The 18,243-nt window shown below is 34.9% G+C and overlaps 1 long non-coding RNA gene across 1 annotated transcript in view; it reads right to left on the bottom strand.

Annotated features, from left to right (window-relative positions):
- Positions 1–18,243, bottom strand: part of LOC131903387 (uncharacterized) — a 59,761-nt gene that overhangs the window by 502 nt on the left and 41,016 nt on the right. Inside the window, exon 3 of the long non-coding RNA XR_009377507.1 lies at positions 11,267–11,344. This is a non-coding gene — a long non-coding RNA (uncharacterized LOC131903387). The remainder of the gene's footprint in view (positions 1–11,266; positions 11,345–18,243) is intronic.

Here is an 18,243-nt window from a genome sequence, read left to right as displayed (position 1 = left end):
ATGTTTATTCTTTTTTTGTTGTTTAGGCAAAGCACTCAGATAATAGCAGGGAAACAGATCTTTCTCTTACATTGCTCTTTAATAAAGAATTTGGATGAACTGAGGCTATTTTCCATTTACGTGTTAGGTAATTTCCAAATAAAATTGTATCTTGATTCTAGAGCAGTCAGAAAACTTGTTATTGAAATTGTCCTGTTCATAACTGAAGGCAGATAAGCTAAAATATGCTTGGAATAGTGAACTCAATGAGGAATCTTGAGTAGAACAGCATAACTCTTGCTTTTATGGAGCTGTAGGCCTGAGATGTCAACTAGGTATATAGAATTCTAGCACCGTTTAACTCAAAATATCTTTTAACATTTAGTATAATTGGCTTTAAATCTGGTAGTAGGTGAATGGGAACATGATTATATAGGGAGTCTTGGCATATGAGTGAAAAGTCAGGACTAAGGTTCATCTAGCCTCCAACATACTCATGTATTTTGAATGAAGGGCACCAAAATGAGGTACTCAAATCACCCTGCAGGGCACTCTCTTCATCCAGGAGCTGCTTTATGGGTTGAGGCCTAAAGGTGCTGACATAGACAGGAAAAGGAATGGTGGAACATAAAGTAGGCAGTAAAGGTGCTTTCCTTGTTGATTATAGGCACATTCATTCTGTCAAGAGCCTCCCTACCCAGGATGCTGTTGTGGAGAAGCAAGACCCTTGGTAATGCCTGCTTGGACATGAAGGCCCTGCCTATGAAAGAAGCTTATCAGCAGAGGTTTGGCCCTTCCACTATGCTCAGAATTCTTGTTCTGGATTTCTCTAGTGTCTCCAAGTTATACTAATTTTAATTACAGTTCTTGTCATTCTCGAGTATAAATTTCATTGTCATATCACTGAAAACTTTCCTCACATTCCTAATCCATCACAGTGTTTCCTTCCTGTTCCTGCTGCATGCTTCTGTACTCTCTATCACAGTATAACATTTCTGTCTAATTATCCCATCTGATCTTCTAAAAATTGCTTGCTTTAAAATCACAGAGAAAAAGGAGGGGATTTATTTTGTAATTAGTAGACACTAAATTAATCTAATCTTCTTGAAGACCTTTGCTATTAGTGTCAAAGATTGAGTTTATGCTTTTAATTAATTAAAATTAATTGAGACAATGCCTTAATCCAAAACTATCCTGGACCTCATGGTCCTCCTGCCTCAGTATCCTGATTAGTGAGTGGGTTTATATTATTACGCTGTCATGCCTGGCTTATAGTTTGTTTATATTGCTGTGAATGTCTTCTGAGATTTCAGGAGAAACAAAATGCATAATTTATGTCTCTAATTAGTGTTAAAATTGTTTCAGGTTTATGTCTCATAAATATAATTCTCTAGATAATGGGCTTGCTCATTGAAACAATAGCTTGAAAAGAAATTGTGGAAATGATCCTAATTGTTGTTTTTTTAAAATCATATTAGCATCTTCAAATTCTTTTAATTAATACACTTTTTGTATGTTTCCATATACCATATTTAATTATATAATCACCTCTAGAAGTGCAAACGCACACTGTGATATTAAAAGCTCTGTGAAACCATTTAGTAAAGGGATCTGCTTGAAATGATCTCAATTTATTTAATAGTCAACCTTCCTCTAAACATTATATCTGTAGCTTTTATTTTCAAAATGTCTTACATAAGTTAGTGAAAATGAAGTAAAATGGCAGAGGTCAGATGAGTTAGTCAATCACACACAAAAAGTACTTTGAAATTTTCTCATCCAATACAACCTCTATGAAATTTGATGTGTTTTCTGCAAAATGAGTATCAAACAAATTAAACCTATTCATCATGACTGATGAAAACAGAAATTAACAAAAATTATGGTCAATATACCAAGGAAGTAGAAATCAGAAAAAAAAAAAACCAGTAACACACAAATAAACAAAACCAATTTTGAAAACAAGTATCCTCATATACATTAAAGCAGAATTTGTGGCCAAAATAGTAATAAGATAGTCACTAAATAGTGATAAATTGAACATTTCATGTAAAATATTATAATTATGTATGCAATAAATATTGTGGTCCAATTTTCACAAAACAAACACTACCAGTCTTAAAGAAACCAATAGATTCAGATACAATAATAGTGCATGGCTTTTGCCCCCTACTCCTATTTGCAACTTGGTTATTCTCAAAAGTCAAGAGAGACAATTCAGAGTTAATCTATACTATCAGTCAACGGACTAGGCAGACAGCTATAGAACATTCCATCCACTGGCTGTGGATACATACTCTTCTCCACAGCCTATTTTCTCACTGATCATATTTTATTTTGCAATACAAGTCTTAAAGTGCATTGAAATATTTCTTGTAACTTATTAGATAATAGGGAAGAAAAGTAGAAAATAAGAGTAAGAAAAACTGCAGAAATGATACAATTAGACAGGAACCAAATAACACACTCCTGAATAATCCATGGGTTGTTGAATAAATCATGGGCAACTTTTTAATAAAACTTTTTAAATAAAAGTAAAAGAAAAACTTATCAGAACTGTTGGAACACAGAAAAGGCTACTGTAAAAAAATTCATAGCTATAAGGACTTACAATTTTTGGCTTTTGTTTTCATTTTGTTTGGTTTGGTTTCTTTTTAATAGAAAGAATAAGAAGTTGGGTGAGGGAGAGAATATGGGAAAAGGGAAAGGGTATGACCAACACACTTTGTCAAAATATTAAGAAAAAACAAATTCATATATTGGGACATCTCAAATAGATAACTCTGTGGTATACTTCAAGGTCTTATACAAAGAAAAACAAACCAAAAAAAAAGCTAAAAAGAAAGAATATATTGAAAAGACACAGAAAGAACAAGATGAAGGATAACTAGGACACAGAGTTGGTCATTGAAAATAAAGAAGAAGACGAGAATACCTTAACTAAGCAAAGGAAAGAGAGAGAAGACTTAAATTGATGCAATTATGATTAAGAGAGGTTACAATGTAACAGATACCAATGAAATCAAGAGGACATTTCAAAACATCTTTTGAAAACCTACACTCATTAAAGAAGGAAAGTCTTGGTGAAAGAGACAAGTATCTACATGTATGACCTCTCAAAATTAAATCACAAAGCTCTATGGCATTAAAATAAAGCTATAATACACAATGAGATTGTAGGAGTTATTCCTCCAAATAAGGAAAGTCCTGGACCAAATGAACTCACAGTCAAATTCCACCAGGTTTTTAAAAAAAGACTAGACATCAATGTTTCTCAAAATTTTCCACATACAGAAAAAGGAGTGCTAATATTATACAGCTATTACAATAATATGATCCATATACCGAGACCCAAAGAAGCATATAACACTAAAAAGTGAAGTCCATAGGCCTGTATACTTGATCAACATAGAAATAAAATTTCTCCACATCTTACTTGAAAACCAAATTCAAGAACACATTTAATGATTATCAAAATTAGTCTTACTGAAAGAATAAAGGACAAATAAATGCAGCATAGGTTGTAAATAGCCCAAGGGAGAGAAATCACATGCTCATTAAATGCAGGAAAGGTCTTTAGTGAAGGGCAACATCTCTTTATGGAAAAATTACAGAAGAAACTAGAAATAGAAAGAAAACCCTCAAAATAATAAATTTTACATATGACACGCTTTTAAGAAAGCATATACTAAGATTGAACTAAAATCATTGGCTTAAAGTCAGAAATGACACATGTGTATCCACTCTTTCCTCTCTTATTAAAGTCTTACCTTGAGAACTAAGAAAAGAGAAAGAAACAGAAAGGATATAAATAAGGAAAGAAATTCCACTATCTTAATTTGGAATCACAATTCCATAATTAAGAAATCCTGAATTCACCACCAGAAAACTCTTAGGTCTGAAAAACTTTTCTAGCAATACAACAGAATACATAATCAACATACAAATCTGTGAGTTTTCTATGTATCATTAATGATCCTTCTTAGACAAATTTGATAGAAAACTTGCATGTGTTTTTTTTTTAAATACCTAGAATAAAACAAAACAGTGAGGCAAAATCACCTCTAAAACATTTTATACAAAAGGAACCTGGAGAGACGCCTCAATGATCATGAGTGGTTTCCTGTGCCCCAGGTGGTGTCTCACAATGGGTAATAACACTATTGCCCTCTGTTGGCCTCCTCAGGCATTTGTACATACATGGTTCATACACATATACACAAAAATAAATAAATTAGTAAAGAATTTAAAGCACTAAAGAAGGGAAGTGAATAAGAGACTAGAAGTTACAAAGGACTTTTATGCTAGTGGATAAGCAGAATTAACATGAAAATGCTCGTCTTATCAAAATCTATCTATAGACTCAAATGCAATCTCCATCAAGATTCCAGAAAAAACACACTTAAAATAAATATGCAGGTAATGAGCATGAGCTACAAAAGAGGATATAGACAAACAAAGCATAGAAACTTTGGACAAAAGTGACTAAAACAAATATGTTCATTCGACAAACGGTTCTAAGATATCCACACACAGAATGAAGCTAATCCTTGTGCTTCACAGTATACAAACAACTATTCAAAATTTAATCAATGACCTTATAATCTAAGTCTTAACTTGGCATCTTCACAGATGAAAACAGGGCAACATTTTAAGATGTAGACATAGACAGTTCATGGGACTACTCAAGATGCTCAAGAAAGAAAACAACAAAAACAAAATGGCAAATAGTTTATGTAGTCTGAGATGTCTTCAGCAATAGGGAACTGCCTTCCTCCTCTGGGAGCAACCAAGGACAACAACCATAAACTAAAATGTTTTTGTATGTGAGTCTGTTGGACAACTTGACTAACACATCAAAAAGAATCTTCTCTTGCTTGGTGTTGGGTTTTGTTAAATAATCTATAGCTGCTGAGGAGACCATTGTCAAAGAAGACGAGCATATTTCATTTAACTTATTTGTGTATATGTATATACACAATATATGTACTATATGGGTTTTTGGTAGGTAATTAAAAATATGGTTCCCTATGAATTTTCAGATATTTTTCCTGTTATTTTACTCTCCTGACTCCTTCTGTATTTATCTCCCTTCCCATTCCCTAGTTAAAATCTCCTCCCCATTCTCCCATTTCTCTTTCCAAATCACTTGTTCCCTAATAGTTCACTGTCCATTGCTCCTCTTATCTCCTTTACATTTCCCTTTTACTTTTCTTGTTCCTGTAGATATTCCAGGTTAGATAATCACATGTGAACACACAGAGCTAGGGACCACAATTTAGAGAGAACACAGAACATTTTGTCTTTTTTGATTTGGGTTATTGCACTCAATATGATCTTTTCTAGGTACATCTATTTACCAGCAAATTTATGATTTTATTTACTTATTTTTTTTCTTTTTCACATATGAATAACATTCTATCATGTGTATGTACAACATTTTCACTATCCATTCATCAGCTGAAGGGCATCAAGATTATTTTCGTTTCCTAGCTACTGTGGATAGCATGCCAATGATGATGGCTGAACAATGATCTATTGATTATGTTGTAGAGTCTTTGGGACATATGCCAAGAAGTCCTATAGTAGGTCACAGGATGATTTTTTTTAAGCCTAATGAGTATTCTCCACACTAATTTTCATAATGGCCACACCAGTGTGCAATTCTACCTTTTTACGTGCATACCTTCAAAAATGGGTTGTTGATTGTTTTGCTGTTCATTGACATTCTGAGTATGATAACATATCAAAGGTTATTTTTGCTATGAATGATGAACATTTTTGAGATATTTTTAGTCATCTTTATTTCTCCGTTTTAGTACTATCTGTTAGAAGCCAAAGTCCATTTTTTGAAGGGGTCTTTTTTTCTGTTTTTTTTTTTTATTATTTTTCAACAATGGATAGCATGGCTATATCACCATACGGGTACAATAGAGACACACATATCTTAGCAGTAATCAACATCTCTCAAATTGGACTTTATCCCCATTCAATAATGGAAATGCCTACCACTAGAAATCTATCCAACTACTCAGGACTACAGATGATATGGATAGGGAAGTATAACTTACAACCTTTACTTCACTAAATCAACACAACTCCTACTACATTCTAAATATATATCCTTGTATTCAATATATATCCTTGTATTCACAGACAAGTATATTTCTTATCACTCACCCAAAAAACTTATCTTTGCAACAGGTGTTAGAAAACCACAACTGATAGTAATGCATCTAGGAAGAGATCATGTGTTGCCCAGTTTTGACTGATAAACCTACTTTATCTAAGATTCACACAACTCCTTCATCTAAGATTCAAGGGTCATCACTGTAGAGGGAGCAGAATTATTGGAGAGCAAGAAGAACAGAAAATGTGTTGTGAGGTAGAGTGTTCTAGAAATATCAGAGTCACTGCACAAATAATGTTCTGTGGTGTTATTGTGTTCCCCAAAATATTGTGTACCCTAATAAACTTATCTGGGGTCAGAGAACAGAACAGCCACTAGATATAGAGGCCAGAAAATGGTGGCACACACGCCTTTAATCCTATCACTTGGGAGGCAGAGATCCTCCTGAATCTGTGAGTTCAAGACCACACTGGAAACAGCCAGGCCTACTAACAAGAGCCTTTATTCTCAGGAAGTGATGGCAGAAAGCAGAAAGGTATATAAGGCACGAAAACCAGGAATTAGAGCTAGTTAAGCTTTTAGGCTTCTAGCAGCAGTTCAGCTGAGATCCATTCTGGTGAGGACTCAGGGGCTTCCAGTCTGCGGAAACAGGATCAGCTGAGGAATTTGCAAGTTGATGTAGCCATGGCTTGTTCTGCTTCTCTGATCTTCCAGCATTCACTCCAATACCTGGCTTCAGGTTTGATTTTATTAATAAGACCTGTTAAGATTTGTGCTACAATGTTCCATCAACTTGGCTGCCTACACAAGGAAGGAAAGGGATGACATCCATAGACATACTAACATAGAAGGGGAAACTCTAAGGCCACGACCCTAAACAAAGAACTACAGGCAATTCAAGAATGCTGAGAGCAGGAGAAATAGACTTCCCAAGGGAAGAGCACACCAGTTTTTATCCAACCCCATGTGGAATGTATGAAAACATTCATACATAAACATTATACATACTAAGTTCATTTCTATGTGTTTAATGCCATGAATTTGAGAAAGCAAGAGAAGTTTTACATGGAATGGTTTTGGAGGGAGCAGACAGGAGGAAATGATGCAATTAAAATTTTAAAAAATGAGAAAAAGTAATCAGGATATATATGTGGAAAAATTTGCTTTCTCTCTCTTTTTTTTCTAAAATATGATTTGTTGGTTTCTTTATTGAAATTAGATTAGTTTCCCATACAATATATTTTGATTACAGTTCCCCTCACTACTATTCCAAGTTCCTCCCTTATCCCTTCACATCTGGGTCCACACCCTTTCTGTCTCTCATTAAAAAAGAACTTCTAAGAAATAACAACAAAACATGACAACATAAAATATAATAATATACAACATATTTTGTTATATATATATATATATATATATATATATATATATATATATATATATATATATATATATATATGTTGGACAAGGCAAATGAACAGAAGGAAAAGAGGCCAAGAGAGATCAGAAGAATAAGTGACCCACTCATCAGCACACTCAGGAGTCCCATGAAAGCAGTAAACTGAAATCCATAATATATACCTAGAGATATCCTACTTAGAGCTCTGTGTTCAAAGTGCTCTCTCTCTCTCTCTCTCTCTCTCTCTCTCTCTCTCTCTCTCTCTCTCTCTCTCTGTGTGTGTGTATGCTGTGTGTTTGTGAGTGTGTTTGTGCTGTGTGTGTATGCGTGCTGTGTGTGTATGTATGTGTGTGTGTGTGTGTGTGTGTGTGTGTGTGTGTGGTGTAATGTCTAGATGTTGGTTTCTGTGCTTGTTCCCCTGTGCTGCAGGAGGAAGCTTTTCTGATAATGGCTGGGTAATGCACTGCTCTATGAGTATAGCAGAATATCATTAGGAGTCATGAGAAAATTTATTTTAAATTAAAGGAATATATATGTATATGAACTCTACATGCAATATCAATTCCTCAATGCAGCTTTGAGATATAGAAATAATATTCTTTAAAGATCTCTGTAACACAATAGACCACTTAAAGGAACATCTAAAAATGTGTTTCTAACCCCTGAACTATATCTGGTCTCAGTGCTGTTGTTTATGTCACGTCACTGGACCCAGTGTGTTACAGTTGCAGGGTTTAAAGCCTTTCACGTCCCTCTTTGTTACCTGAAATGTTGTAGCTGCCAATGTGCTTTCTCTATTAGTGACTGAATTGATCAGAGCTTCAGGAACTTTCCACCATTTCCAAACAACTCCAAAAGACTACATAATAAAAGGCAAACTCTTCTTGTTCTTTAGTTACTGAGAAACTTGCTACTCCAGTGTAACTTACTCCAACTCAGTGACTAATGTGTGCCAGAAGCATTTTCACAGCAACCAAACTCTTCAATGAAAACCCATTGTTTGAACAGCCCTACAACTACTGAACCTATACTCATATGTTTGGATGCTAATGCACCTCCATAAACATATGCACGCTGTGAGATATTTGTAGGATGTTACAATAAAGAGTAGACAAATGATATAGAATGAATTGGTAGTGCCCATTATTGTAAGTGTTACTGTCAGGGCCAATGTGAATCACTGAGAATGGATATTTTAAGAGAATTCATGAAAAATATGATAAAAATATATTAGAAACCCCCTCCAATCACAACAGAGTATTTGTAGATTAGATTTATAATTAATTCAAAGTTCTTATAGTTGGTTTCTGTGTCTAATATGCAGAAGAAACATGATATTTATAGCTACTCCATGGACAATGGTAATTTTGAAAGTTTGTTGAGATTCTGTTCATTCTGTCAGTGTCAAGCAATGATGTATATACATTACAGGTACAGTCCCTGGAGAAGGCCTACCACCACGATTATCTGGGGGACTATTCTAGTTTGAAAAGGAAACTTAAAAACAGGTTAAAATCTACAACACTCAGATGGCCAACTTAACAAAGTGGAGAAAAAGTAAAACCATTATTGGCTGGCTCCACTGGTAAATCATCCTAACAAATTTAATTTAGCAGAAATAACAACTTTGACTTTGAAAAGTTTAAATAATAACTTCAAAGCATGTAGATAAGGATTTTGAAAGTTTTTTGGCAAAGTCATTGCTTAGTCTCTTTTCCAGAAGATTTACATTTTCAATAACACAAATTATAGAGTACAGGAAAAGTAGGAGGATGCCATTTATCAGAAAGACAGAAAGCAGGCATACGCTGTGCTGCCAGAAAAATTAGCTGGAGAGACATTAGCATGAAATGCCTAAAATGCAGTACTCAACCAAAACCTCAGTCAGTGCTCCATCTTTAAAGTAATGCCTTGTACTTTGTGGCAATTTTGCACTTGGATTTCCAAATCTTAAACATTACCATAATTCTTTTTCTTTAGATGGAAATTATATACAACTAGATTGATAAGAGATTCTAAAGTTATAATATAGAAATATGAGTTGCAATAAAATTAGACTGCAGATTTCTACTCTCTACCTATAAGTTAAACATGCAATGATATTGTATCAACTCATCTTTTTTTATTATGATGAACAGCCAAGCACCAAAGGAGAATAATATTTCAAAGATAAGTGATTTGCTTCACTTGTGATACTAATTCAAGGTACATTTTGTTTTCTTCACTCACTTAAAATCATTTTAAAATGTTATACAGTTTAAGAGAAAATGCATTATGGCCATTCTTAAAAGAAATACATTTCATTCATTCATTATTCAAGATTATTTTATTATATCTGTTCAGCCATTTGAATGCAATCAGTTTTTGGTTACTACTACATGAATAACTGATAATTTCCATTTTAAGAAAATTATCATATCACTCACGTCTATACATTATTACCTTAAATATTGAATAAATTACGTATTTCTCTATATTGTTAAAATTGACTCCTAATGTCTAGCCATGTAGGACTTTTGACAATATAACAGTCTTAATTACATTTATCAAATTATAGGACTGCTTGTTTTGTTATTAGGCTATAAATTTATGTGCCACTAATGCTGTATTGTTGTAATAAATCTGAAAGCAGACGCTGAAGAATATAAATATTAGGACTTTAAGGTTAAAATTCTTGCCAGACAGCAGTGGCACATGCCTTTAATCCCAGCATTCGGGAGGCAGAACTACGTGGATCTCTGTGAGTTTGAGGACAGCTTGGTCTACAGAGTGAGATCTAGGACAGGCACCAAAAACTACACAGAGATACACTGTCTTGAAAAACAAAACAAAACAAAAATTCTTTTAAAATTGACATTTATTTTCTTGGAGATAAATATAAATAAAATTATCAAATATATTCATAACAACCACAACTGAATGCTTCATTTCATTCATCAATATGGCTGACTCTTGAAGGAATACATGACCAAATATTATTTACATAAAATTCATGTTATATATGGGAAACAGCACTAAGGCAATGTTTAGCTTATTTACTTCCTTGTGATCATTGTGTACTGTTAAAATAGCAGTATTTTAGCATTGCTACTGTTGTGCTAGTTAAGGGAGCATGTGAAAGAACTAACATGAAGTTTGAACATGAAGTTCATATCAACTCTAGCATGATTGACCTCCTCTACAATTACTCACTGTGCCAGCTTTTCAGGATGATGAATTACTGTAGTTTTATGAATGGCAATGGGACACACATATTTAATTTTCATGTTCATTATGTTCCTTAAAAAAGATTTAGTATTGAGAATAAAAACACATACCTTCTGTTTGCTAAGTCTAGAATTTTGAACAACCTCGACTATAGTGCTTTGAGAATCAACATTGATTGACAGATAAGTATTCAGCTTTGGCAATAACAAAGAAGTTGGGGGGGTAGGCATGTAACCAACACTGAGCAATTATACTCATTATATCAAAAGTAAGATTTAAACAAAGATTCTAAGAAATATTTTCTTTGAAAAATAAGCTCATTAAATTCATATTATTCATGTTTTACTTTTAAGGTTATTGTATTATAACTTCATTTCAGAGACAAAATTAACAAGCAAGCCAACTATTTCAATATTTAAACAATAGTAAGATGCATATTTTCCCAGTGTAAAACTTCTAAAGAATAGTTTACTGCAAGTGAGCAGAAAGTTAAATGTAGATTATTAAAAGTCCTTTCATCTTACTGATATTTGTTTGCTTTCAGAACTTACTTGAGTCGTCATAAATGTCTGTTCTCCTTCACATCTACTGGCAGAAAACCAGGTAGCTGTCAATTGGAGTTCATATTGCTAAAGTGGAGAGAATAATTATTATTTTTTTTGTGAGGGGAAAGGAACAGAAATGGAAAAGAGCTGTCAGGCATAATGTAATTCATTATTATTTAATGAAACCTACAGATGTAGAATCTGATGAAACATTAATTTACACCAAATATAGAAGCTCAATCATGGCCACTTCCCTCAGTTTCTGACAGTACTTTAGAAGCTACAAAAACCCTTCAAGATCACATAGGATTCTGTGTGTCAGTCAATTGTCACTTTGCCACAGAAAGGGCTTAAGAATATTCTAGTTATGGAATATGATGTTAAAAAAGTTTTTTTTTACTTTACAGCATCAAACAATATAATTGTATAGTATGGAAAATCATGTCTTAAATATTATAAAATTTATCATTTAAATATGAAATATTTTGTATAAAATATATTAACTAAAATATAAAATATTAAACATCAAATGATATGTGATAATTAATTGAATATATTTAATTAATCATGAAGAATATTTTTTTGCTGTTCTCCTAATGTAGACTACAAAGAAATTACTTAATTCATAACCTGTTTCCAAAATGAAGCTGATACTATGGAATAACCCAGTCTCCCACTCTTCTAAAGTCATGAGACATATTTGAGTCTGACTTTACATTCACTCTTCTCCTGGTGTAGAAGATGGATTAAAATGTATTAAAATGATAATATCTATCATTTAACAATTGAAAAATATTATTATGACATGCAAATAAGGCTTTACATAACTTGATCCATATCCACATTTTGGGTTCTTCTAAAATATCTCATTCCAATTCCAGTCTATAAAACTCAGCCACATTTATTCTTCTTTCTCATGGTCTTCAAATAGTTCTCCACCCTGCTTCTTTTGATACACAACACCAACAACACTCAAGTAGCCTTTAAATTTTGTCTCAAAATTTTTATTCTCTAAATTTCAGAATTTTGAGTAAGTAATGGATTGCATTTGTGCATTGACTAAATGCCTTCTGTATTTATAATCGTTAAGCATATCATTTCTTGCCATTTTTAAACATGTAGTATGATTCTAAGATAGAAGTAAATTGCTCTCATTACAGTCTGGCATCTATAAAGCTTCATGATTTATCTGTCTATTTATACTCAGTCTGTTATTGATATTTTGTGAGTAATAAATTCTGAAATTAGTTAAATATGTATGTGGTAAGCTTTAACCTCTCCCTGAGAAACATATTAGCAATAACATCAAATGGAACTTCTGTTTTTAATGAAATTAATGATTGCTTTATTTAGAGTTCTATTGCTGTGTAGAGATTCCATGACCATAACAACTCTTATAAAGGAAAACATTTAATTGAGGTGGTGGCTTACTCAGTCCACTATCATCATGGTGGGACATGGCAGTGTGCAGGCAGACATGATGCTGGAGAAGTAGCTGATAACCCTACATCTTGCAGGCAACAGAAGTGTACTGTAAAACTGGGCAGTATCTTGAGCATATGTGAGACCTCAAAACCTGCCTCCATAGTGATACACTTCATCCAATAATACCACATCCACTCCAACAAAGCCATATCTCCTAATAGTGCCACTTCCTTTGGGGGCCATTTTCTTTTCAAACTATCACAATGATCTATATGGTTATAGCTTTGCATATTATATTAAAGGGGCATGACACTTAGGTCAACTACATCATCAAAAGTGAGAACATAAATATACCTAACTATGAAACAACAAATAGGACATATATAAACAATAAACCCATTATTCACTTATGAGAAGTTCTGTCTAGGCTTGATTCAGTTCATAATTTCTATTTTCAGTGTGTGTATGTGTGTTATGCACATATAACTGTGCATCCTTTCTTTATGGAGGTTAGAGCAAACCATCAAGTGCCCTGTTCTTTTACTCTCCTTCCTATTCCTTTGAGCCAGGGTCTCTAATTTATCCTGGAGCTAAGCTTTCAGCCAGCAAGCCCTAGCTATCCTGTGTCTAATCACCCACACATCATTCTGGGACTGCAAGTACATCTGGCCACATCTGGCTTTTTATGTGGGTGCTGAGAATTTAATCTCAGATCCTCATATTTGTATAACAAGTACTCTTACCCCTGAGACATCTCCTCAGCACAGTTCATGATTTCATTATGAATATTTTGCTTCATGCAACTGCTACCTTGCCTCTCTGTGGTTCTTTCTTTCTTTTCAAAGATTCCACTTCACTTTTGAGTACACAATTAAATATTGGCTCATTATATTGAAGAAAATTTCATATATTTTTATATAAAAATATCAATAAATAGGAGACAACCTAACAAATACATAAGCTTATTTATTATTTGCTCACAGATAAAAATGGTATGATGAATTAAAAGGACAGTTTAAGGTTTTGGGCACTGTGGAGAAAATGATATGAATACTGTACAATGTCCCTTTCCAATGTCTCTTCTAAAAGCTGGAAGGAGAAGGGAGAGTAAGAAGTTGGGGTGGTGCAGAGGTCCAGAGAGAGGGAGCATCATTTTCAGGCCGATGTTTCATAGTTGTTGGTTTTGTGATTACCCATTGAGGGGAAATAACCAGTGACAATATTCAAACAGGCTTCAGAGGAATTGCGAGGTACGTCTGAAGATGTGTTTAAAATAGCAAGCCTATGATGGTAAGAACAAATTGGAGTCTCTTGACCAAAAAACAATTTTTTAAGATATTTGTTCATTTTATGCAATTTTGTATATCTCAGAGAAACAGAGAAACTAACACTGAAATTACTCATATATATATAAAAATATTAGTTTAAATTAACCTATTTTGTTTTCTTTTATTTTTATCATGTATCACATCTGTTTCCATATGGAATTAGAAATCATATTGAGTACAGTAATTAAGAAATGTGAATCTTATGTAATGAAATACCAGTTAAAGTTCATGGATTTCATAGTAACATCTCTATTTGGGTAATTTTCACAAAAAGCAGGAGTATTATACTCAGGATCATTTTTTTTTCATAGAAAATGAGAAAATTAAAAATATAATTATCTTGGGGTCCTGTTTTCCAGGTAGCCTGCCTGGTGATGTGAGTAGCAGTCCAGTCATCCTTGTTCCACATCTAGTATCCTGTTATGAGTGAGTACATACCATGTTTGTCTTTCTGAGTCTGGGATAACTCACTCAGGATGATTTTTTCTAGATCCATCCATTTGTCTGCAAACCTCATGATGTCATTGTTTTTCTCTGCTGAGTAGTATTCCATTGTGTATATGTACCACATTTTGTTTATCCATTCTTCAGTTGAAGGGCATCTAGGTTGTTTCCATGTTCTGGCTATTACAAACAACGCTGATATGAACATAGCTGAGCAAGTGCTCTTGTGGTGTGGTTGAGCATTCCTTGGGTATATGCCCAAGAGTGGTATAGCTGGATCTTGGGGGAGATGGATTCCCAATTTTTTAAGAAATCGCCATATTGATTTCCAAAGTGGTTGTACAAGCTTGCATTCCCACCAGCAGTGGAGGAGAGTTCCCCTAGCTCCACATCCTCTCCAGCATAAGATGTCTTCAGTGTTTTTGATCTTAGCCATTCTGACAGGCGTAAGGTGGTATCTCAGAGTTGTTTTGATTTGCATTTCCCTGATGATTAGGGATGTTGAGCAATTCCTTAAATGTCTTTCAGCCATTTGAGTTTCGCCCAATGACAGAGAAATGGAATGAGATCTACATGAACAGCCTGGACATGAGTGGGGGTAGTGAAGGGCGAGGGTCGAGGGAAAGAGAGCTTGGGTGAGTGGGAGATCCCAGCTGGATCAACAACAGAGAGGGAGAACAAGGAATAGGAGACCATGGTAAATGAAGACCACATGAGAATAGGAAGAAACAAAGTGCTAGAGAGGCCCACAGAAATCCACAAAGATACCCCCACAACAGACTGCTGGCAATGGTCAAGAGACAGTCCGAACTGACCTACTCTGGTGATGGGATGGCCAAACACCCTAATTGTCGTGCTAGAAACCTCATCCAACTACTGAGAGATCTGGATGCAGAGATCCATGACTAGGCCCCAGGTGGATCTCTGGGAGTCCAATTAACGAGAATGAGGAGGGTTTATATGAGAGAGAATTGTTGAGACCAAGGTCGGATAAAACACAGAGACAAATAGCCAAACAAACGGAAACACATGAAATATGAACCAATGGCTGAGGGGTCACCAACTGGATCAGGCCCTTTGAGTGGGTGAGACAGTTGATTGGCCTGATCTGTTTGGGAGGCATCCAGGCAGTGGCACCGGGTCCTGTGCTCACTGCATGAGTCGGCTGTTTGAAACCTGGGGCCTATGCAGGGTTCCTTGGCTCGGCCTGGGAGGAGGGGACTGGACCTACCTGGACTGAGTCCACCAGGTTGATCTCAGTCTGTGGGGAAGGCTTTGCCCTGGAGGAGATTGGAATGGAGGGCGGGCTGGGGGGAAGGTGAGGGGGGGGGGAGAACAAGGGAATCTGTGGCTGATATGTAGAACTGAATTGTATTGCAAAATAAAAATTAAAAAAAAATATAATTATCTTTTCTTATTTCTAAATTAAACTACCATAGATATAAAACTATGGATTACATCAGTAACTGTATTTTCAGAATTACATTTGATCTCTTGAAATATCTACTGCACTTAATTTGAGTTAAATTAATTGTTACTTAAAAAAAACAATTTTTTCTTTTGACAGCTAAGATTCATTTTTATTCAGAAATACACAGAACAAAATATAGGTTTTCCAAGTATATAAATCTGATTCCAATAAAAAATGAATTATTCATGTGACTGACTAATGGCTGAAAGATGATGAAGTATTTGTGGCAGGAGACACACTTCAATGCCATCCTCAATCTTCCGCACAGACTGCCCTGCATGGGCACCTCAGGCTGACTCTCATTCATTAAGTTCTCCTGTGGACTTTCCTTTCTCACCCTAAACACCTACTCAGTCATTAGTATTTTAATGTGGATGCTTTTCTCATCCTGCCTTTCTTTTTACTGTAGATAATTATTAATATGCAAAATCTGAAAACATTTTAGCAATTTTTTTATTAAGTATAATGAAAAGGTCATTAGTTGCCATGTAATATTACTTTCTCTATAAACAAATTACCCTTGGATAGATTATATGATACTTTTCTGTTGCTGTGATAAAATACCATCACAACCTACAGAAGGAATAGTTGAGTTTTTCTTATGCTCAGAGATCATACTGGGGGAGAGAGCATGGCAGCAAGTGGAAGGCATTGCTGCAGGAATATAAAGCTGAGAATCATCTTGAATCACAAGCATGAAACAAAGAGAGAATGCTTCAAAGTGGCAGGGGTATTTTGTTTCTGAAAGCATGACCCATGTGATATATTTTCTCAAAAAGCCCAGCCTCCTAAACTTTTCCAAACAGCACCAACAACTGGGACCAAGTACCCAAGTACAGAAGTCTATGGGGGCACATTCTCGTTTAAATTCCTACATTAGGAAAATTTAAAAGTTGTCTTTCAACTTGCTACACTTACAAGCTACTGTATTCACCTGCCTTCATCCATATAGGCATGTTTATCTGAAAATGTAGACCATGTATGTGAGAATGTGTGTGTGTGGTCCTCTGTGTATGTGTGCCTCTCTCTCTCTCTCTCTGTGTGTGTGTGTGTGTGTGTGTGTGTGTGTGTGTGTGTGCACGTACGCGCACGCACATGCGTGTGTGCATGTGAGTGCATATGCTTGTACAGCTTGTGTAAATTATAGCACATTGAAATTTGGGATAGTGTGTCCCTCACTTTACACTCAGACCATATCTGGTAGCTGCATTCTCCCTTCCTCTTTGAGATATATGAACTTACACTTTACTTACTCTGTTTGCTTTCCAAATAAATAGTATACATTAAAAAAAAAACATAATGGATTCATTTCCATTATTTTTGTACTTTAATTGACCTTTCAATATTTAGGTGAGGTAAATGAGTTTTTTTTTCAGGAATTAGTTGAATCAAATTTTAATTTCATCATTTAAACATGTCTATCTAGTAAATGAGAAAATGAGTTTTGAGTTAGCATGTCATTTGTGATAAGAAACTGACATTTAGAAAACATTTGTAAACTTCATTTATATGCTAAGTTATTTGAGTGATGGCATAGTTTTGTCTTTTTCTTTATTTGTCATTATTAATAGAATGCTTCCAGTGCATTTTTAATCTCTTTATAATATAACCTAACCTTGAGAGAAGACTCATTCTAGAAAAGAGTATTTTTCTTCTATATCAGAATGAATGGAAACCAGAAATTCAGTGCTTGCATCCTCTCCCACAAAAGCAAAAGTTTGCCTGTTACTTCTCCATGACTCTCAGGAGCTGAGGAAGGAGGTGTAAAGACACTCACAGATAAGATGCTGTTAACTCATTGCAAGGTGGTCCTAGACTACAGTGGCAAATTGGAGACAAATAGGAGAATTTCACTGTGCTGTAAGCATTCCCAGAGCTGGTTGAGTCAAGGAAATAGGATACTGATAGTCTCCAGCTCACATTGACTGGCTGCTGAAGTGGAGAACTATTCTAAGATTTCTTCCTTAAGATAGATAATATCATGGATTCTTCTTTCATTGGATGAAAGCAGAACTTCCAGAGTATCAGAAGCCTGGTCGAGGTTTGGACAGCATCCATGATGCTCTGGATGTGTAAGTCTGTATTTTCTAACTGTTGAAGTTTTATTTCTTGTAGCAGACCTGCAGCATGAACCTGGTGGAGAGCTTTGTGCAGAGATCCTATTAAACTGATAGTAAGTAGATCCTGGACATCATCATAGCACCTGATGGCCACAATGATCTTGGAAAGTAGGCACACATCTATAGTCAAGAAGAAGACATTTTGTTACTCCTTCTGCCTGCCTATCACGACTATCATGTACATGGAAGGCATTT

Source organism: Peromyscus eremicus, chromosome 2 (genome assembly GCF_949786415.1).
Source record: "Peromyscus eremicus chromosome 2, PerEre_H2_v1, whole genome shotgun sequence".
Lineage (NCBI taxonomy): Eukaryota > Metazoa > Chordata > Mammalia > Rodentia > Cricetidae > Peromyscus > Peromyscus eremicus.
Note: the sequence above shows the minus strand (reverse complement) of the source record. Positions and strands in the feature narration are given on the sequence as shown.